The sequence below is a fragment of the Myripristis murdjan genome, chromosome 9 (genome assembly GCF_902150065.1).
Source record: "Myripristis murdjan chromosome 9, fMyrMur1.1, whole genome shotgun sequence".
Lineage (NCBI taxonomy): Eukaryota > Metazoa > Chordata > Actinopteri > Holocentriformes > Holocentridae > Myripristis > Myripristis murdjan.
In genome coordinates, this window is record NC_043988.1 from 31,650,094 (window position 1) to 31,672,835 (window position 22,742).

Consider the following 22,742-nt stretch of genomic DNA (forward strand, 5'->3'; position numbering starts at 1 on the left):
AAGTCTAATTGCTTCCCGTGGGGGGAAACATTAGAACAAAAAAAGACGAGGGGAGGGGGGGGGGGCAAAGTGTGGAGAGCGTGTTGAGGGTTCCTGACACGCCTGATTCACCGTGGAATTCAGCCACCACACCGTGACCCACAAAGGATAAATAACACGTTTAAAACCTCGGAGTCTCAGGAAGTCGCCTTAACCCCCTATAAAAAACATCCACAGAGATTAAAAAAAAAATAATAGTAATAATATTGGGGTATGATTAACGAGATTAAGGGAGTGTGTTAACAAAACGGCCGGCGTGCTGAGGTAGGAGCGGGCCCCCCCGGTTTGGGACCCCCCCCCCCCCCAGCCAGGAAGACAAAACGCCGATCCAAGCTGGGATGTTTTGTTAGCGCGTCCGCGTGGAAAAATACTGTACATACAACACAAACCGCAGACCGAAGACAAGAGCTGCTGAGGTGCGTCCTCCAGAGATGACGGTTCCTGACAGACACACGGGTGGTTTCCACTTTCGGAGACCGCATGCCGACAAAGAGGCTCCTTGTCTTCATCCGAGTGAACTTCAAGAGATTCAGGAAGTCATTAAAATACCAAAAATGGATCCCTGGCACTGGAAAAGGCCCAGGTAAAGAAAGAAAGACGGGCTAGAGAGCAAGAAAGATATTTTTAAAATCAAGAAAAAAAAATTTGTTTTACAGCCTCCGCGCATATGGTTTTCTCCCATGGTGTGATTTATAAGTTTTGGTAAGAAGAAAAAAAAAAAGGATAAAAATCAGCTGTGACAGCATGATGAACCGACGTCTTGCACAAGAGAGCGAAAAGACGAGAAAGTATGCCGTGAGAAGAGAGAACGTGGCAGAAAAGCCGTTCCCTCTGGAGGTGTTTGTTTACTCCAGCCATCGGTTTTTATTGTTTTCATCTGAGTTCGCTGGCAAAAACACGCCTCCGTACGCAAACCCGCCTCACACTCAGGAGACAAAGAAGAGGAAGCTGACCGAGGAGTGGAGCGAGCTCAGAGCCGTCCTAACTCTGCTTCTTGATCGAAATCAGAGCAGAAAACTGAGATTAAAACGCTTATTTCAAGTGATTTTCTGCAGCAATTGTGCTCATTTGACTTGGATTTTTGAGTACACCTGTCAATCAAACAGTGTGGGCGGGACTCGGATTCCCTGTTGGTGGAGTTTCTGAAGGTGGCGCTCTTTTCTTTACCTTTGTCCCCACGCTGGCTACCCAATTCCTCTATTTACTCCAAAGCAACCGCCGTTTCCTGCAGCCGGTTGATGTAAAACGCATCACTTCCTGTGTACCTGAGGATTTTTCCCGGGAAAAAAAACCTCTAGCAGACACCGGCCGGCCACCACAGCAAAAATAAAAAAAACTTTTATAAACTGGGTGTAGGTTGAGAGTCACTTAAACATCATCTAAGAGCATGAATGTTGCAGATTATTGATTAATTTGTCAACATAAACATTTCAAGCATGCAAAGTCATCAGTATTACACATACATAAATAAAAAAAATCTGACCTCGATATTTAAAATTACACACTTTAGGTCAAGGAATTTCTGGAAAGTATTGTAAAACTCTGTTCCAGACGAAGAAAAGTCAAAGAATTGAATGAATTGTAGGAACAAGTCATGGAATATTATGGAATTTGTCAATTAAAAAAAAATCCATTGTGCACACATTATATTCGCATAGCCTGCAGAATTAAACAGAATATTTAAGTTGTATACGGCCTCTGAATGAAGGGAAGTTTAAAAATTTTTGGTGAAGGAATAAACCAAATCTGTCATTTCAGTCGCTGACAAATGAAGGAATTTAATAATTGACAAGTTGGGAGCGCTGGAGCTTGTCATTGGCTGTGGCCTTAAGGTGAAGAAAAAAAAAAAGGTGTGTGTGTATGTGTGTGTGTGCGTGCTTGACCAGAGGAAGCTGTAATAACTGTGGCTCTAACTAATGACTTCCGTGTCGTCCTTTTCATTATCGTGGCCTCAGCCGGCGGCCACGAGGTCATAGGCTAGGAAAACAGTAGCATGCCTTCGTAGGTATAATGCAACACATTGTATTGTGTTGGCAGTGGAGGGGGGAGGAGGGAGGGGGAGGGGGAAGGGGCTGTGGGGGGGGTTTGGAGGGGGCTTCCCAGTGGGAGTCATCCCGCCCTACAATAGCAGCAGCATTCCTCTGGAAACACTGTGGCATTATGGCGGCTCTGTGTTCGGAGGGAGGATCCCCACTTCCACCAAAACAAAAGGATTAGCTCTCGGGGTATTCTGGGAATTTTCAATGTCACTTTTGGGAATGTTTCAGAAACACAAAAACAAAACAAAACAGAAACAACAAGCTGTCCTCCCTCGCTCCCTGTCAGAGTTACTACAGAAACACTTTTATCATTCGGACACATGTGTGTTTTGGTGTTGGGCATCAAACAGGGCACTGGTGCTGACAGCCAGTATTCTCAGGCGACCCTCTTTCCCACCACGTCCCGTCCAGCTGATGGGTTGTGCCTGTCAAGTCACGCATACTCTGTTTTATTGCTTTTATTGTTTGGTTTTATTACACTGTCATTAAACTCTTCATAGTTTATACTGCATGTGGTACTTATTTGTGTTCTCTTGTCCCCTGCAGAGTCTCATCACTTGGGCTGCTTCATCAACCTCATTTCTCGACATTTATTGAAAAAGTGTCATTTTATAAAACTCCCTGTTCAACACCGAGTTTGGCTGAGAGGTGAAAGTAAAATGTGCGGCTTTAAGTTGTAATGACACAGTGTGAACAAACCGTGATTAACTCAGTAGCTGGTGGGGGGAAATAAAAAACAACAATAATAATAATAACAACTAGACTTTGTAAAGTTTCTGAAGAAACTTTGATGTGCTTGCCACCCTTGCGACCGCCTGGACATGCAGTAAACTGCCAACCCTATGCTGTTTGTAGATTGTGCAGTGTCATTGGAGGGCTTGAAGGCAGTTACTGTGGTCCAGGTATTTTCCAGGCAGTTGTGATCATCTCTTCAGTGGTCACTAGGATGTCTTTGGCCAGCTGCTATGGTATACTGGGTGGCTGCTAAGGTGCTGCAAGGCAGATGCTATGCTTTTCCTGATGGTTGCTATGCTGTTGCGAAGCAGTTCCATGGTGTTCTTAATGGTTGCTAGGGCCATGCTAGGTGGTTGCTATGGTGTTCTGGGCGGCTGCTAGGGCGTTGCTAGGCGGTTGCTATGGTGTTCCTGATGGTTGCTATGAGGTTGATAGGTGGTTGCTATGGTGTTCTTGATGGTTGCTAGGGCGTTGCTAGGCGGTTGCTATGGTGTTCTGGGTGGTTGCTAGGGTGTTTCTATGGTGTTCCTGATGGTTGCTATGGTGTTGCTAGGCAGTTGCTATGGTGTTTTGGGCGGTTGCTAGGGCGTTGCTCGGTGGTTGCTATGGTAGTTAGGATGGTTGCTATGGCGTTGCTAAGGTGTTTGGGGTCCTTGCTATGGACTTCCATTAGTGTTTGGGGTCAGTGCTGGGATGCATTGGCTGCAGTGCTAGTGGCCCTTGAGACAGAAAAGGAGACATACAGCCCTGGAGCCTTCCGAAGTTTTGGCCATTCATTTCGGATGGCCGAAATTTTCCGTAAAATTGGAATTTCGAGAATTCCGTGAGTCGGATTGCTTATAAAAGTAATAGCACACTTCTCTTTTGATATTTCATTGTGTGGGCCTAAAACGAAAGCTGTAGGAGGAGTAGTGCGCCAAAAAATTTGCAGAATAATAAAATAGAATAAAAATAATAAAATCGCAAGATAATAAGATGTGTTGCCTTTTCAAAGCGAGCACATAATAATAACAATAATAATAATATTCTTAAGGGAATTAGATTTTTTTAGGTATATTAGCAGGTAAAAATGGTCTAAGAGAGACTCTATATATGTGCATTTCCAGTGGCTTCTGCTGAATGATGCCGTGTTGTAGCAGTTTGATCTCGACTTGTACACAACCTGTTTGCTCCCACAGTTTCAGCTAAACATGCAAAAATGTTATACTGTATCAAAAGTTTCAGCGTCTCCTGCTGAGTCTAAACATGTCGTGGTCAAAGCAACCGCACTACATTTTACCCCGGGCTATTCTAGGCTAAATTGGCTGTCAAACTAACCGCATTTTACGAATCCAACACAGTAACTTCTGCCAAACACAGGTGTGCTTGTTAATGTAAATGAATATTCATGTGTGTGAGTGTGGTGGGACACACACATATATGATTGTGTGATTTTGTTCTTCTTTAGTCTCTGCTGTGTGTCCTGCATGGAGCCCAAGCACAAAGTTTCACCTGGGAGTTTTTTTTTTTTTGTTTTTTTTTAAGGCAGCAGCATCAACCTCTGAAAACACATCGAGAAACTTCACTCCCGTCCATGAAGACAAATGCATATCCGAGGGCAACATTTACTACGGGACTTGGGATCGGTCGATTATATTATGACCAGTTGACCCTGATCACACTGCTTTTGTTTGGAGACAGCCTTCCTCGCATGTAAGTACAACTTGACGAAGATTGAAGGAGAAAAAAAAATCCAATCCTTATGAATTCTACCATCTCCGAGTCTCTCTGTGGCTGCTGACACGCTGCGAGCTCTACGCCTGACAGCCTCGGCCCATGAGCAAATATTGACTTGCGTGGTGACCCGTATTAATTCAGTGGCGCTGCCGGGGCGGGGGGGGGGAGGCCGGGTGGCAGATGTCTCTGAATATGCAAACCAGCCAGATGACAGAGGAGCACGAGCAGAGGTGGAGCTGTGTCAACAGGATCCGGCAGGCAAACATCTTGCATAAGCATAATCACAATTAACAGGCGTGATCGTGCCGGGACGGGACGGGGGAAATGAAATAAATAACTTCCTCGTTATCACCAAACCACAGCTGCGTGAGGCCACCATACTTTTTTTTTTTTTTAATGTCTATCAGTGAGATGTGCACTAGATAACTGACCTCCATCACACGTTATCTCCACAAGCATGAGCCATAACACCGACTCGCATCCTCTCAGCGACTCACATGTTGCGAAATGCGTCGTCAAACAGCGAGAGCCCGTCTAGTTTGAATAAACAAAGCAGGCCGGGTTTCGGGAGCTTGTTAAACTGGTCTGCTGATGCTGCGTCTCGGTTAAAAGTGCCAGTCTCCTTGTTTATTTTTTAACGTGTCCAGTGATGAGCTGATGGGATGTCAAGGTGGATGACTTAGAGGATGAAAAGGGAACAAAATTTGGAAAAAAAAAAAAAAAAAATGCTGGGACATATGACCCATCTACAAAAGCTGTGCAAGTGCTGCCTGCACATTATTACCCAGTAAACAGACAGTAATTAGATTTTCCAGTAAATAAAGGCTCAGGGCTGCTCCTCCTCTCATCAAGGCAAACATCCACTGCTGCCCCTGTTTAATCAGCAACACAGCAGAGGGAGCGCTGTGTTGCATAAACTGCTGCTCAGAACCACAATATTGCACAATCTTGATTATGTTACCGCTTTTACATAACATTTACGACGTCTCATAATATTAACTAACGCAAAATAAATATACAAGCTTTGGGGTTTTAAAATATTAATTATACTATGCCTGTTTGGCTTGGCAATAAACTTGGAGATTTAGAGTTTGAAGGTTTACATGATGGGAAGAAAATTTTGCATGTTATTATGGTTTTACAGGCATGAGTGAACGTTTAAAGTCCTCTTCCACTCAAAAATGTGTTTTTCTTAAGTTTATGTCCCCTAAAATGTCTGACCTTGACTCTACTTGACGTGTATCAGTGCAAAGTGTGTTACTAGAGAGGTGTTTTCACACTCCTCTGCTGAAGGAGGAGGTGTGCGTTTTCTTTTCAAAACATCAACCACATCAACTTAAAACGGCTGCTTCACATGAACAATATGACTGAGAGATCTAAGGAAATCCGCAGAAAAAATATATCTTTTTTTCCATGGTTAAATTTTCAAATATGGCACCATTTTCACGGCTGGTTCAGCTCTGGTTACGAGCCGGTGTGCCAGCAGGCAGGACGGTGGGTGGAGATGATCTGAATATTCATAAATCCACAGAATTTTAATGAGAGCTATTTAATTAGAGTTATTTTAAAGCAGTTTTAAGGTAGTACAGGATGCTTTTTTCATGGGGAAAAAATAACTATGTAATATTGATGATCAGAGATTATTTTTTAGGGGCTTGTTAAATGGATGGAGGGGGATTTTTCTCTATTTTTCGGTTCCCTCTGCATCTTTGGCCATTTTGACGTTTCTGACTAGCCCTGATTCTTCTCCTAATGAGGTGTTTGTGGGATTTCATGGTTAAAGGTGGCAGATATTTATTATGTTTTCATAACGTGGACAACATGAAGCCCTTTCAGGCTGTAACACAGATTAAGGGCTTTACAGGTAAATCTGGCTCCCTCCGAGACACCTGAGAAAACACCTGAGCGGCCTCGTCTCCTCGGCTGCCGGCGAGCGAGGACGGCGCCTTGTTTTCCACTGCAGCTCGGAGGGGAGCACGGGACAGGTCAGGGAAGCCGCGGCTGGCGTTGCCGTGGTGATGTGCGCCTCACTTTGTGGAAACTGAAACCCGAGAGGCGTCAGAGGCTTTTGTCAGGCCGACCTCACCGCGGCTCGGCGAGGAGGCCTGAAGTCACGCTGCCCAAACCGTGAGGACACGGCTCGCTGACGGACCAAACAACACAAAGACGTGCCGATGATTCTGTGTCTTATATTGTTGTTTTTTCTGATTTTGGGGGGCGATGTAATCAAATTATGATTTATTATGTGAAAGTTAATAGACAAAGACGTAGGAAAGCAAATAATTTTTTCAGATAATACTTGATATCTTGCATGCAACTATTTCCGACAGTAATTTAATGCATCATCATTCACTATTGTTGAACTTTTGTATAATGCATTATTATTATCTGAGTACTTCAATACAAAAATTCAAGTTGCTGAAACACAGCCTGATTAATTTGGGGAGGTGCAATCTTTTCTTGTCGCTCATTTGGAAATCCTTTCTGGAAATGCCATCATGTACCAGCACAAAGGATTATTCCCAGTTTAAAGCTCAACGCAAACAAACAACAACAAAAAAAAAACCTGAGGCAAAATGTTTGCCATCAGAAAACAGCAGGTGCCACACATCCTTTGGACCTCCTCTTAGCGAGGATTACAGAGCTCAGGATCACACGACGGGACGTTTTCTCTGCACGATCAAAGTGAGATTGTGAAATGCAGCCCCGTATCAGAAAAGAAACCCAAAAAAAAAAAAAAAAAAACAGCAACGCTCCTCATGTGGTGTGCAGGCAGCGGGCCTTCATGTGGAGAGCAGCTCTGAGCGCAGCAGATAAGATCAATGGTGTCACCGGGGAGTCAATCTCCACTGTAAACAAAGCCCCACTGACCGCAAGAGGAAACAATTTACTGCCCCAGTTTTAACAGTTTACTGAAAAACCGGCCCCGACCTTCTTCACGGAGATGTTTATGCGCCGAATCAAAGAGCTGGAAGAGGCGTCTGACTGCACAGAGGATTTACGCAAGAGCCTTAATTGGCCCAGAGTTTCATTTCCGATTCGAAAGGCTTTGGTTTTGAATTTATTAGCGCGTTTAACCGAGAGAGGGAGTTTCCCCTCAACTATGTGACATGGCCGATGGAAATCACAACGCCGCTTTGGAGAACTAAAAAAAACAAAAAAAAAAACAGGTGGAACGTCTAATTTCCTGTGCAGGTCAAATCAGAAGAAGCAGAGGAACGGGAGCGGCTCGTCGGTGCAGCGTGCAGGAGTTCACATGGGACTCGCTGCGGCGCCCACATTAAAGATGGCGATGGCGGTGATGATGATGTTGTGCGCCTCCTTCCTGTCATCAGAGTATTTTTACGATCTGCTGATGTTACCAACCTCTTTTGAAAGACCTCAAGTAGCACAAGAAACAAGACATCGGTAAATTCACTCTCTGCTCTGACAAAGGATTAAAAATGATGTTCAGAAACCTAAAAGTGTGGCTGTGCGTGCAATTTTTTTTGGTCTTGCATGCGAGTTTTTTCCAGTTCAGCTCTAATAACTGATTTTTCCATAAATTGCATACAGCCCTCTGTTGCTGCACTGTACAAGTCTTTAAAAAAAACACAGGCAAAAGCCACACTTAGCTGTCTGTGTTAAATTGTTGGTTTGTTTACATTAAATCTTCCACGTCTTACTTGTAATTACTACTAAGCGGCTGACATGAGAGTTTTCCCCCAAATTGGCATATTGCATTCATGGTAAATTTGATAGGAAAGTGACTGCGGCGTGAAACTACAGTGTTAGGTTTGTAAAATGGATAAAAAAAAAAAAATGTGTAATTAAAAACGTCTCGCATCTCTGTTTGTCAAAATGAGCCAAAAACCCCATCAGCCCCGAGCATGAGAGAAATCTGATCCTCCTAAAACGCCCATAGATCAGTTTTTATGCAGCTGATAATGACTGTCCCGAGCAGAAATTTGCCAAAAAAAAAAAAATCCTGAAGGTCCAGCCAGGCTTCAGGTCAGGCTGTTAACAGCTGTAGTCAAGACAGACGACCTCCCCCCTCCACTTCACACTCAAACTTTACCCAGCTCAAACCATCTCACAGACATCACCTGTCCCGCTTCGGCTCCAAAAATAAAAAATTAAAAAAAAAAAAAAAAATCTGCAGACACAGTACTGAAGTCACAGTTTCTCGCTTCCTGACGGCAAAAATTTTTTTCCAGCGTCTCTGTGTTCACATAACAGCGGATAACCTTTTGAAAGGAAAATGATATGCTGTCTAGTCGATGGTATGTTGTGTATAATCTAAATGATGTGGGCAGCATTCTTGGCAAACTCTGGGGAGTTTGCAGAGAAGATAAAAAGTCCCACTAGCGTGCAATCAATGTGCATGCAAACTCCCGATGAGAATGACCATGAGAATGATGGTTCTGGCACCGAGCAAGCTTTGCAAAAAAATAAAAAAAAATCTGAATTTCCAAGTAATAAAGCAAAACGTGAAGGCACAAACACACAGCGGCTGTACCGGTCCCTGCAGGCAGCCTCCTCTACAAATTCAGGGTAACTTGTGCGAGATGGGACTTACCTTACTGAGGTCTTAAATGCTTCTTTCTCCAAATAATTGCCAGGATGCATTTCACTCCTCAGCAGACTTTTATTATTATTATTTTTTTTAAATAGAAAACTCCTGGTACAGTGAGTCCAGTCCAGCTAGAAAACATCCCAAAGTGTGGGATTAGCACGGAGACGTCACCCAGCACTGTCTCACACGGCAGAGGGCCAGCCAATCACATCACAGCCCCACACAGAGTCACACACACACACACACACACACACACACAGAGTAACTTGACAATGCTAAGCAGCCAGTGAGGCAGACTGTAACATGAGTAGCCCGGTGGCTGGTGGGCCGAGGCTCTTGTGTTCTCTCAGCCATAAACAGTGGCATCGCTGGCAGGAGGCAAATTCAACAGCTTTTTTAAACACACATTTGTTGCAGCCCGGGGAGAAAACGGGTGGTGTTTCCAAAAGTATCTGGGTTTAAAACAGCAAAAGACATGATCACTTTTGCATAAAATTATCAGCCTAAATCAAAAAGTGGGGATGCAATAGGAAAAAAAAAAAAAAAGAGAGTCCCATCCCGTTTTAATTGAGACCCTGTGCAGTCACAGGAAGATTAATCAAGATTTAAGACTGAAATACATACAGTGTGCTAAAGCAAATGTTGGTTTGGGGACCTCCGGGGGTCTTTGACAGGGTTTCAGGGGGTCGTCGGCACAATGATTTTAATTTCAGTATAATTTAATTCTCTAGAAACTGCCAGAAAAACAAAATGCATGAGTGGTTACTGAACACTGTTTTAATCTGACGACTTTGAATCCATTTCTTATCTTGAACGTGAAAAAGTTTGTACAAAACAGCAGCGAGTAAGCGCTCTGTCCGGGGAAAGGTGAACATGCCGATATTAGAGCTTCTCGAATCCTTTTGTATAAAAACAGACCAGCCTGGTTCATAATCTTGAGCCTTCATCGCCTCATAAGATTTTTTCCGTTTTCGCTATTTTTTTTTTTCAAACAGTTACCCCTCGCTGCCACTTGGGGCCGCCAACGTGCAAATGTGCCTCGTGCAACTTTAACAGTTATCACATTTTGACAGAACTTGTGTAGAAAAAAATAATGTGGCTTACAGTGCAGATGTGTCTCGTGTGTCATATGAGACTGACAAATCAAGTTTTACCATTTTTTGTTATATGAATATGACACTTTTGGTGACCTGGCTAGAAGGGAGGAAAAGGGGAAGAAGTGGAAAGAAAGAAGAAAAAAAAAAACACCCATCACCCACAATGTTGCACGCTCTGTCTCAATGATGAATGGCGAAGACCCTTTTCTTTTTCTTTTGTCTTTCTCACTTTCTTCCTTTTCTACTTCTCTAAAAATAAGAAAAAGGGGAAACTAAAACTATAAAGTCAAAAAAATGTTAAATTGTTTTACTTTTTCTCTTTTACTTATTTTTCTTTTCTTCCTTTCCTATAGAATCACTTCCCATAGCAACTCATCCTTTGCACTTATGACCGCAGTGTCTGTTTAATGCAATGCTGTAGATTTGTATGTGTGTGTGTGTGTACGTGTGTGTGTGTGATGTCATGTAACATCTCACTGCATTTGTCCCGCTCCACCAATTAAAAAATGTAAAGGTTTCTGCAGAACTTGTGGAGAAACAACAGACATAACTTGCATTGCAGGTTTGTTTTGTGTGTCAAATGAGCGAGAATAATCAAGTTTTACCATTTTTTTTATTAAATGAATATGACACTTTGGGTATACGGTGCTTGGAGGAAGCGTATCCAAACTGTTAATGGCTGGCGGCTCCCTGTGATAAGGGTCGAGTCCCGGCTTAGTCCAAACACCCCGACCGCCTTCTCGCGGATCGCTTCGACTCGACAAGCAAAGCCCCTGCATGCCTGCATAGCTGCGGGATTATCGCCGTATCAGAGGAGTCCTGAATTCCCTCGCACCTGCCTTGTCCTGCTCAACGCACAAGAAACGGGAGGGACTTTTCACTTCTCTCTCTCTCTCTCTCTCTCTTTAGACGACTCGCCTTTCACTCAACTCGCTCGTTTTGAAAGACAGGCAAAGGGTTTCTTGCTTCTTCAGCACTCGGGCATTTCCTCCTCACCTACACAGGCATCCATGTCCTTTTTTTAATCACAGTTTGGGCATTTTCACCAAGTCAGGAAAGTGAAAACCATCCGTCTTTTCCCTGAAGCGTGGGCACGGCAGTGGAGAATACTTTGTTGAATGTTTTGCCCTTCCCGCCTTCACCACATTTTTTGTTTATCTGCCACTCCTGTCCATAACGAACAAGCGATCATAACTGTAATTTACAGCAAGCCTTGTCTAGCAGCGTGATTTCAGCGTATTTCCCTCAGGACATCTTTTTTTTTAAATGTGTGATTAATTTAATTCCCTGGATCCTCCTGCAGTATTGGCTCAGGCAGAGACCAGGTTACTTTCTTAGTCCATGGCCTAGAAAAACCCATGGGCCTTCATAAGGAGACTGGAAAGGTGTTTTGTTGGTGTGGATAGAAAGGATGCATCAAAATTAAGGAGAATGAGTATAAAAATTAACGTCAAACTGACTCCCTAAAATGTTTTCCAGGCCGTGTTTTGTCTACCAAGGGGGGGGAAGGTCACTATGAAGGGTATCTAGTATCCAAACACACAAGAATTTGTCAGGAATGTGACAGGCAGGCATGCAAAATGAAGGCAGAGAATAATTTCCCAAAACAAATTAATTAGATTTTAGCGAAAAACCTGGAAATAAAACTTCACCAATGATTTTTTTTCTTCATTTAAAACCCAAATATGGATAGAAACTGGCACTGCTGGTGTTGCCGACTAATCTGCATGAATGGCATGTGATATCCGAGAAGCAGCATGAATCAAAGACGGGACTCCTTCGCATACTAAGGAAACTAAAACACACTTGTGGATTCAGCTGACGTTAATCCCGGCAGCGGAGTGAAACGCCTTCGCCCATTCAGCCACCTCCAGTCAGTTTTCTTCCCAACAAAAGAAAAACACGCAGGTTCCAGCACGCACAGCTCAATCCTCGAACCCGAGGAGCGCAGGTCTCCGCCAGGGCGTGGCCGGGGGGGCGGGCGGGGTGACAAACAGGAAGTGCAGGGCGGCTTGTGTGTCCGGCGTACGTGCATGGCAGTACAGGGATGAAGGGGAGTTATCACGCCACCATAAATAATAAGTTAAACAACAGAGGCATCTCAGCAGCTGGCTGACATTAATATTTGCTTGAATTAATAAAAGCAGCTTTATAATCTACCATCGACTCGTACAGTCTCGATTTCAGAGCCGTGACACCCGTAGCGTCGACATGACAGCAGGTGAACAACACCTTTCGTTCAGCCACACGCCGTCTCAGAAATCAGGTCCCAAAAGCACCGATGCACTCCCTGAAACTCCCGGCGATGAAAACATAAATGAGGAATTTGCAAGAATTTGACTTCATCCTGTCCAGAGCTGCAGACGCCGAGTCCTGCAGCGTGCAGGCGCTTCAAAGGGCAAAGGGGGCAATCAGGTCTCCATCAGCGAGACGAGAGCTTCCCCTCATCGAGCCTTTTTCAGCTCAAGAGCCCTTCAACATGCAAAGGAGAAAAAACAGGCCTTTTTGAAACATGTCACATCGATGTTCATAGATTGCTACAGTAACTTCAAAGATCCTTTAAACACTGCCACAGAAGTCTGGCACATTTGCTCCTGCAGTTTGGCCGGAGAGGACAACGCCATTCAAAGTCAGGCGGTGCCAAATAACCGCGCTGAGACGCCGGAAAATGCATCTCAGTCCTTTTCCGACTGAGCTGTGTGGCACTGCAACAGGAAACGTCTACAAAACACAAGAGCTTATATCAGTGGTGAGCGGTGACGTTTTTGTGTAGTCATCCTGTGGTCCCAATGTCATGCCAGCGCCCACGAGGGTGTGAGCTCGAAAATTTTTGGGCATTTATTTATTAATAAAAACGCATAATATGGTTTTTAACTACAGTGGTCCCTCGTTTATTGCGGGGGTTACGTTCTAAAAATAACCCGCAACAGGCAAATCCGCAAAGTAGTCAGCTTTATTTTTTACAATTATTCTAGATGTTTTAAGGCTGTAAAACCCCTCACTACACACTTTATACACTTTTCTCAGACAGGCATTAACATTTTCTCACTTTTCTCTCTTGTTTAAACTCTCAAAGTTCAAACCTTCGTAGAAAAATAAGTCCAGTATCATAGAATGAACGCATTCTGTACTGTACAGGAGACACGGCACGGAGGAGATTGATTGACAATGGTCTACAGTCCCTTAGCCAATCAGGACACAGAACACAATGCGTGGGCTCTCCCTTAGCCAATCAGGACGCAGAACACAATGTGCTGTTAAAAAAAAAAAAAAAAAAAAAAGCATGCAAAATTGCACTAAAAAAAATCCGCGAAACTGCGAGGCCGCGAAAGGTGAAGCGCGTTATAGCGAGGGACAACTGTATACTATATCAACTTGACAAATCGTTTTGATAGACACGTGTGCACATTTTGCCCCAATGTTACCAACAACAATGTGTTGCAAGTTACAGTGTAAATGAAAGCGGAAATTATTAGAACGGACGGATGATGCATTAATAACCAGTTACAGAGTCGAGCAAATGACACATGAACATGCTCACAATGTTACCAACAAAATGTTGGAATTTACCATGAGATGGGAACTATTCGGACGTGCCACGGGGTGAAAACACACAGCAACGTCACCAGCTAGCCTGCAAACACACAGCAATGTCAGCAGCTAGCCTACATGGTCAATGAAATGACACACAAACATGTCCAACTGCCCATCAGGCTCCGCACCAAAGTGATAAACGTCAGAACACCTCTTTTTCATAACACCTGCAACAGCCTAAATCGATGAAACATGCCGGGTTACTCAACTGAAGTTGTATTTTCACCCATTTTGATTGGCACGCTGCAGATGAAAGAACAAACTAATGTTAACGTTCCCTTGCTAGCTAGCCAGCTAACGATGTTAACGGTAGCTAGCTGTCAAGTGAATGACTTGCTGTTGCCGCTGAACATTTCAAGCGAGCTGCTACGTAGCTGCTCGTGTTGCGCATGCGTCTTCTGAAAAGCTGATTGGCAGACAGCTTATTTTCCATTCAAAACGCCCACGTACAGAAACACCTGCTACAAAACTACTGTAAATAGGGGAGAGTGGGGTAAGTAGTGCCAATTTTTACTTAAAGTGCCTTTAAAGCGAGGGGATTACAGTAATGCCTCCAACTAAAATATGCACATATAGTTTAGGATGTTGTGCATCCCTGGGAACAATCACTTTGGATCTTATATAAACTGTTTGAGAAATATAGCTTTAAAAAAAAAAGTGGTTTTGTGGCACAACTTGCCCCCGATGTGGGGTAAATTGTGCCATTAGAGAGAATACACTGGGGTAAATTGTGCCATTGATAATTGAAGTAAAACAGATCATTTTAATCTCACAAATGATAATGCTATATAAAAGCAAATTGAGATAGATACGTGTATATAGGCCGCGGTTTGCATCCAAAATGATAGAAATAAGGTATATTACAAAAGGACACACTAGGAGATCAACATTTTAATTGAAGGGCTTGGGCATGCGCTGCATTTATAGTTTATTATGGCCGCTCGCCCCTGGCTTATAGGCACAAGGTGACTGCTGTTTACCAAACACAACAAAAATAATGCAGGGCAAGCCGCAGTCTGGCCAGATGCTCATGTTCAGAGACTTCTTCTTCATGAGTTTTCATCTGACACAGACACCAGAGAAGAAGATAAACAAGTCCATCATACTTAGCTTAAAGTTACAAGGACTGGCATCAGATTTGTTTTGATTCCCCCGCTGCCAAAAATCTCTCGCTTGGCACGATGACAGTTTACAGAAACTGCTCATTAAACAAGATAAATGTCAGTCCACATTACTTTTGCTTAAAAGTGCCGGTTTGCCAGTCAGGGCTTGACAGCGCGACCATCATGCAACTCCTACACGGCGACTGCTTGACAACCTGACATCAGCATCGGCCCCAAAAATCCAGCTCCAGTCGGGCTCTTGTGAAAAAAAAAAAAAATCAAAAGTTCCTGTACTTTTTTCTTGTGGCGACCCGGTGAGATAGAAAAAAGGAGATGTCACGCTGAGGGGAACTGTTGCCTTGGTGCAGCGGTGCAGACTTATTACCTTGGAAAAAGCTCAGACTGCAGAAAACTGGGAGACAAACACTCCAGATATATTGTAGTCTTTCAGTGAGAGTCCTCGTTCCTTTAGGCATTTTCTTGACCTCTGTTAGTTTTCCTTGTTCACCGCTGAATAAAACACAAAGCTGTGGCAGAAAATGGCAAGCATCTCACTTAATAAGGCTAATAAAAGGCTCTACTTCCAAAATAATGATTGAGATGATGAGGTTTACAGCAGCACGTTGGTAATAGTAATAATATTTCCAGAATATTGCTAAAAAAAAAACTAAAAAAAAAACCCAAAAACATCAACAACATTTGCACAAATATTACATCCTGGCATTCAAAGTAAAAGCACAACAGAGTCTGATATGTTGAAGATGATTGATTGATTGGGTGTTCGGTGTTCATCCTCAAATTTAGCCGCTGTTGAAACACCCGAACGTCAGACTGTTGTCCTTCAGCATTCTTCAAAACATTCGCCCGGTTTGCATGAAAAGCATGAAAAAGCCCGAGCCAGCGAGCACAAGCGTCTCCCAGTCCACCTCAGACCAGTCTTGACTCCCCTAAGCCTTCAAATCCAGCAAGGCAGGATTTTAAAGAAAGATTTTGAAACGTTCAGCCAGGGCTTTGATCACCCTGGTAATCGCTTCCTGGTAAATTTGCAAACAACGTGGTGCAGGGGGCTGGCAGGCCGCTGCAAACCTTTTAACACGATTCTCTTGAAACTTGAGCGTTTCCAGGTCGCCTTCTTTTATTATTATTCCAGTGCACCGTCACTTTCCACTGCCAAAACAGATTAAGAGTATCCAACGAGCAAAGGCGAACTTATTCTCTGATAATATCTAAACATATTAATGTCCTTTTTTATTCGTCGTGTCATAAATCTCGCAGCTAAATCTGATTTTTGGGAGGGGGACTCTAATTGCTCAGCTTCGGCAGCTCTAACGTTCAAAGTAGACATGATCTTGTAATAACAGGGCAGTCGCTGAGGCTCATGTAGGTCTTCATCCCACACTTTGAGAACCGAGCAGCTGTGCTAACTCCCCTCTCCTCCACACTCAAACGTTCAGACCAGCGAGCAGTGTTCACCTCTGTACACCACACCTTGAGAAAATCTGAAATTAAAAGTAAAAAAAAAGAGCCGGTTTTCCCTTTCGACACAGGAAGCACGATCCTGCAGCTCTGAATTCTTTCTTTTTTTTTTTTTTTTTTTTTTTTTAAAGTTGACACAGCCTGAGGAGCATATTTCTGGCGCTGAAACATGCAGCGCGAAGCACAACTGGGACCAAACCGCACACAGATGTGGAACCAAAACTAAAATTACCACTCGGCACCCGGCTTTGACAGAAAATTACAGAAAGAAACGCCGCAGCAAGGAATCCACAAAACAAAGACCAAACAGCCGCAGGCGAAGCACACCGGGGGGGCGGACGGGCGAAACCGGCTCGGACAGCGCAGCCGAGCGGGAGTCATTTTCTCTAAACAAACAGGGAGGGGTGGGAGTCGTGGTCGTGGGGAGGCGGCGGGGGTTTAGGCGGGGGTGGCGCGTCTCAGCGGCAGAAGCCCGGCTTTGATCACTGTGGACTGAAGGGCCGTCTCAGATAGGTGTTAATTGAGAGAGTCCTACCATATGTTTACAGGGTGGGAGGGGGGGCGGGTTAGGCCTGATGTGCAGCCGGGGTGCAGCTCAGCTAAGCCTCATGTACCAAGCAACGCCAGGCTGCACTCGCACCAGATCTGCTTAGCAAACTGCGGCGTGTGTTCGGTGGGAAACCGAGGAGAAGCCGCCGCCGCCGCCGACCATACAACAATGTACAGATTTAACAGTAAGCCGGTTACAGTATGTGCAGCTCCCGGCTCCAGAACATGTGTGTGAAGTAAACAAGAGGCGCTGGAGCTGCTCCACGTCTCACTGGAATCATCCTCGTACATTAAAACATGAGAGCTGAAACAACTCGGCGATTCGAAATTCGAAAATGAATCGAAAATACCGGAAATTCGCTGGTTTTAGCCTCAGCAATGCGAGGAATCACTCGCTTTTTCAGTTTCGTGTCACTGTTTAAATGCAAACGGACCTCTGCACACGTCTAGATGGCGACCAAAACAGATGAAATGTGGAGAGGAGGAGGCCGTTCCACACACCTCCAAAACTTCCTGATTTTATTCACAGGAAAACTACAAAGTCCTCCGGCTGTTTCGCCATCCGCTGTTTGACTTACAGCCTCGATTTGCACAGTAAATGAAGCGTTTGCCTTGCATCGCTGTTTGATGTTTTGATGTTTTAATGCATCACTGTGTCCGTCTTGCCTCCTGCATGCCTGACAAACGTCTCTGACTGAAATGTCACGGCTCTACTTTGCATAAAATCAATACGTTGTGCCAGTCACAGCTGTGTGTGGGGCTTCCACGGCAGCGCTCTGCAAGCGATAGGAGTTTGGCGTTAGTTTTAACATTTTATAGATGAAATAATTCACTGGTTAACCAAAATAAATAATCAACAATGAACATATTCGTCAGTTGCAGCCCCATCAAACACAATCACTTATGGCAACGTGTCCTCAACTAAGCCGACTGATGCATTCAACGGCACATATTTCAATGCCAACACGCTTGTCTTCACTTATTATGTGCACCTTTAATGTAAACACCATATTTTAAAGCATTTGGAGTTTTAATGGTTTCAAGAAAATCACCTTGTTCCTCATTTTGATGCAGATTTAAGCAGCGAGGTGCTTCAAAACCCGAGTAGGTTCGTCTGCTTTATAGGCAGGGAACTCGCGGTGTGTTTACAAAATTATTGTCCTTGAGCTATTGTGTTGGGAAGAGTGTGTTCACACACAGACGGACAGACGCCAAGATGTCCTCTGTACCATGCACCGTGGTGGCGGGACACAACAAGGCTGTGCTGCTGTTTGCAGTGTCCAAAATAAAACCTTTTCCCTAAAATGCCAAGAACCGGCAAACAAAAAACAGCTATCTGACATAAGTCGCCCTTTTTTTTTTTTTTTTTTTTAAATCCATTCTACTCAGATACAACAGAGCATGTTCATAATTCATGATGTGGTACCACAGAATTTAAATTACAAGACATCACTCTGAAGCATGATGTTATTATCTCCAAATGTTTCTGGCCTGCATGGCGGTCGACCTTCAGTTCATCCACCAAGGTCAAATTTGACCACCTTTTGGGTTTAAAAACACAAGTTAGGGGGAATTACTAGCATAAATGCAAGAAAAATGGATGTGAATAGATGGTAAAGATGGGTGAAAACAAAATATCATAATATTTGCATGATGATCTGCACTTTTTTGACCAAATAACTCCACATCTATATTGCGGCGATGGTGCATTCACACAATATTAGGCTAACACACACAAGATTAGAGACAAATAGCAGAACAGCCACAATAAAGTTCAGCAAATTGCTTCGCTTTACTGTAATTCAGCCTTTAAAATCAGGAAAAGACAACAGTTGTCATATCAAAGTATCAAAATAATACTGATATATCACCCAGCCCTCGATGGTGTGCAAGCCTACTTTGTTGCCGTGCACCACACTGGAGAAAATGATCTGTAGATAGTGAGACATGGATTATTTTCACTCCACAGAAGAGCTTGAGAAGCATGACTCAGCACAATTTAGTCACGTATATTGCCATAAAGAGGATATAAAATAAGTGGAAAACAGTAGAAAAATCATAAAAGCAGTGTTTGTACAGCTGAAACACTGAATCTTTCTGTGATGGTTTGAATAATAATTTGATTTACTGAAAACATGCCAAGTTAATAATCATTCCTTTAATGTATTAGTCGATAATCAGAAAATTAACTGATTGTAAACACTAAGATATACTGTTTTCCTACTTTTCATATACTTATTAAATGAATGCTGCGGTTTGTTTTGGCCAGTAAATCATGTTAAAATGCCACTGAGCTCTGATGACTTGTGATGGCTGATGGGATTTGTCATCATTTTTGACATTTTTACGGACGACATAACCAGCCTGATCATGCTTGCTCTGGCCGCCTGAATGGGAATACTGTTTGTAATGAACTTCTTATACCCAAGTGTAGAAAAACGGATTTGGGGAGATGCCAGAAGTGGCAGACTGGAAGCCCAAGAATTTCATTACACAGCTGTCGAGCGGCTCATATTCCTGCCCTGACATATCAATTCACCGTTTCATGTCTGCGGAAGGTGGAAACGCCTCCGCACTAATGGGAGGTGAGCAGGCCCGTGTGGGACCACCTGGGGAAAGACTTGAAACCTGCGGACCGGTCCCACCAAGCACAATAGGGACCACCATATGGGTCTAAGTCTCAGCACACTCACACAGCCAGAAAAACCCTAATCCTAAACTGCTTTGGTCCCCCAACCACAGCTTTGATTGAGTGATCACCTGCCTGGCTCGGTGTCTGACAGTCAGACATCGGTAGTGGCAAGCCAGATCATGAAGCAAGAAAAGGAGGGAGTGTTAGAATGAAAGAAAGAAAGAAAGAAAGAGAAAAAAACTAAACAAAACAAACGCTGTTGTATGGCTCGGAGTGATTCCTTGTTGAAATGTTATAGGCGGCTGCCTCCGAGGACTGCGGTGTCTCCAGTATGACCGACAGAGGTTTCATTTACGCTGTCTGTAACATTTCAAAGTCAGTGACAGAGCCTTTCAACACCCCATAAAGACGCTTTTGTTAGGAGTCAAGCACTGTATTCCAGGCTTTGGGAGGGAACAATGGGAATGAGCATACTGGAAGGGGAAAAAAATAGATCCTAATGCAGCTTTGAGGTAGGAATGTGGAGGACAAGGCAAAGCTGTAATAAAAAAGGATGAAGTGTGGATCATTTAAGGCTGAATTACATCACAGGACGCCTGAGTCAGACAGTTTGAGAGCCAGACGGTGCTCATTTCTCTAAATCAAACTTGATAACTAAACATTTTTCCTCCTTAATCTTATAGTTGCATGACATTGTGGGACACATTTCCCTGCAATATGAAGTTCAAAGTTCAGCTACAGGGAATGTGAGGCACCGGTCACACCAGCATGACACCTGCCCGGTGCAAACAGGTGAGGTTAGGCCTTTTTTTTTCTTTCTTTTTTTTTTCAAAAACAACTGCCTGAGGAGAATGGCCTTCAAACACCATGTGAGATAATAAAGATAATCCTCTTGCAATTAAACCAGCAGCGCTGCATGGGACAGTCCGCTCCGGGCGCTGCGCACACACTGCACGAGTTCAGTTCAACAAACACACACACACGCGCGCGCGCGTTCATTTTGCGCAGAAAACACACCAAAAAAGCCTAATTAACCAGAGAACTAGGAGTTTAATATTGTTATTCATCAAAGAATGCCTTCGATTATGGATTTTGGTGCTGAACTTACCCGACGCTAAATGCTCCCCAGGCTCTCTCAGGACGTGAACGCAACTCCTCCTGTTACTAACTCTGCGGATTTGTCTTGCAAGCAGATTCTCAGCGGATTAGCTAATTTGGGAAAGTGATAATTTAACATTTAAAAAAAGTCTGGGGATACACTTCAGCCCCGTGGCATATGGCCCGTCCTGTCTGCACCACCAGTCTCTTTGTACTTGTCCGCTTCAGCGAGTTGTTGAGCCGCGCTCATGCGCAGTCTGCAGCCGCACGAGCCTCCCCGCCCCGAAGCAAGGTCGGCGCGAGCACAGGTGTAACCTACCTGCCTGCCTGCCTGCGAGGATGGCCTAGTTTTAACACCCGGACTAAAACACAAGGCTGCAAACGCTGTGGGATCTACCGCTGTGTCAAAGCAGATCTATAACCACAGATTTAGTTATCTAGGTTTATGCTGAATAGTTCTCGGTCAGGACATTAATATCATCAGAGGTACTTTATTGATCCCCAAGCGGGAATTGGGTCAGTTGCAGAATATATATGCATATAAGCATAGGTGAAATTGAAGAATAAGAAATAAGAAATTAAAAAAAAAAAAAAAGGGCATTGGAATAAAAAAAGATGTGCATTATGTAGAAAAATGTGCATTAATCCTACAATAATATCACAACGCTAATAGAAAAATAAGGAATTGAGAGTATGTAAAAAAAAAAAAAAAAAGTATGCATATATATATACACACACCATATACATATCATCACCATCAGGTCTGCCTTTACGTTGTTATTTTCCATTAAATTCCTATGTGGCTCGCCCAATTAGAATTGAAGGATGGTGGTATTTGTTATATGAAACAAATATGCCAATCATCTGTTGGTGTAAAAAAAAATTAATGCCTGTCAATAATTTGTGTAGCTCAATCATGTGGTGCCTTAATTCCCAACCTGGTCTGCAGAGACCCCCGGGGGTCCTTGAGGAGGTTCCAGGGGGTCCCCAGAAAAATGTCTATTTTAATTTCACTATTATTGCATTGACTAGAGGTTAGCCCAGTGACAGAATATATAAGAATGACTATATTGGTAATACGCTTTTCACTCTTTGCTGTTAATCTGGTAATCTACAGTATGGACAGTTAAGGAATAACTAAATCTTATCAGACGGGGAGCTCTGAGTCGAATTCTTATCAAATATATATCAAATACATCTTTCCCACACTAGCCTCCTTACTTCGGATAGGACTGAGAGCCAGAGTCCCAAATTAATAAAACGAGCAAAGGGCGACATCTTGTGGCGTCTTGTTGTAACAGCACCACACCGCTGGTATTAAAGGAAAAAAACGACACTAACTTGTTACTCATGGGGCCTAAACCGCACTGTGATCCATGTTAATCAACTGTGTCATGAAATAAAGTTTCTCCACAACTTAAATTCACAGTCACAGCCACAGAAGCAATAACTACTAATAATAATACATTTCAAAAGGATAAAATTGCAGGGCTATGGAGTGAAGAATGCACTCAACAATCTGCAGATGGGGTTAAAATTAAACATGGGTCATATAACATTAAAGCAACAAATGGACAAAATGACAGTTATTATCAGTTTAACATGATTGTCTTAATAATTTAAAGGCTCAATTCACTGCAGTAGGATCCGACCCCTCTCCCCAGCCTATGCTGCTGGCTTTATTTCCACGGATGGGCCATGTGACAGCTGAACACGAGCTTTTACTAAAACTGAAAGCTGTTATCGCTTTAAGGAGAGAATTAAACCTGCAGAGAGATATACTTTATGATTCCGAGGGATAAATGCGGGGTAGGAGAGTGCAAAAAAAGTTCAAAATGCACAACCCAAACTCCGCAAACACGAGAGGAATGCGAGCACACTCCATTCAGATGGTGAAATTGTGAAACCGTGTCCTTAAAACATTCCCTCATATCGCGGCCTGGACGCTGAAACCCGCTGAGAGCGCACGGCGAGGTTTTCGCAATGATTTCAGGCATGGCAGCGCCTATTCTTCGGGTCACATCCTTCCTTTTGGTAACATTATCAGCTCATCAGCACCAAGTTGCGCACACACACACACACACACACACACACACACACACACACACA

At 43.6% G+C, this 22,742-nt stretch overlaps 1 protein-coding gene across 2 annotated transcripts in view; it reads right to left on the reverse strand.

Moving 5' to 3' along the window:
* The window catches only part of kank1a (KN motif and ankyrin repeat domains 1a), a 67,742-nt gene extending 46,859 nt beyond the window's left edge, over positions 1–20,883 (reverse strand). The window contains exon 1 of one of the 2 annotated variants that reach the window (XM_030061174.1): positions 20,644–20,883. The gene's annotated coding sequence lies outside the window, so the exon portion shown is untranslated. Of the gene's footprint in view, positions 1–9,087; positions 9,167–20,643 lie in introns of those variants that run through there. The other variant, XM_030061177.1, reaches the window with a different exon arrangement.
* Positions 20,884–22,742: the final 1,859 nt, after the last annotated feature.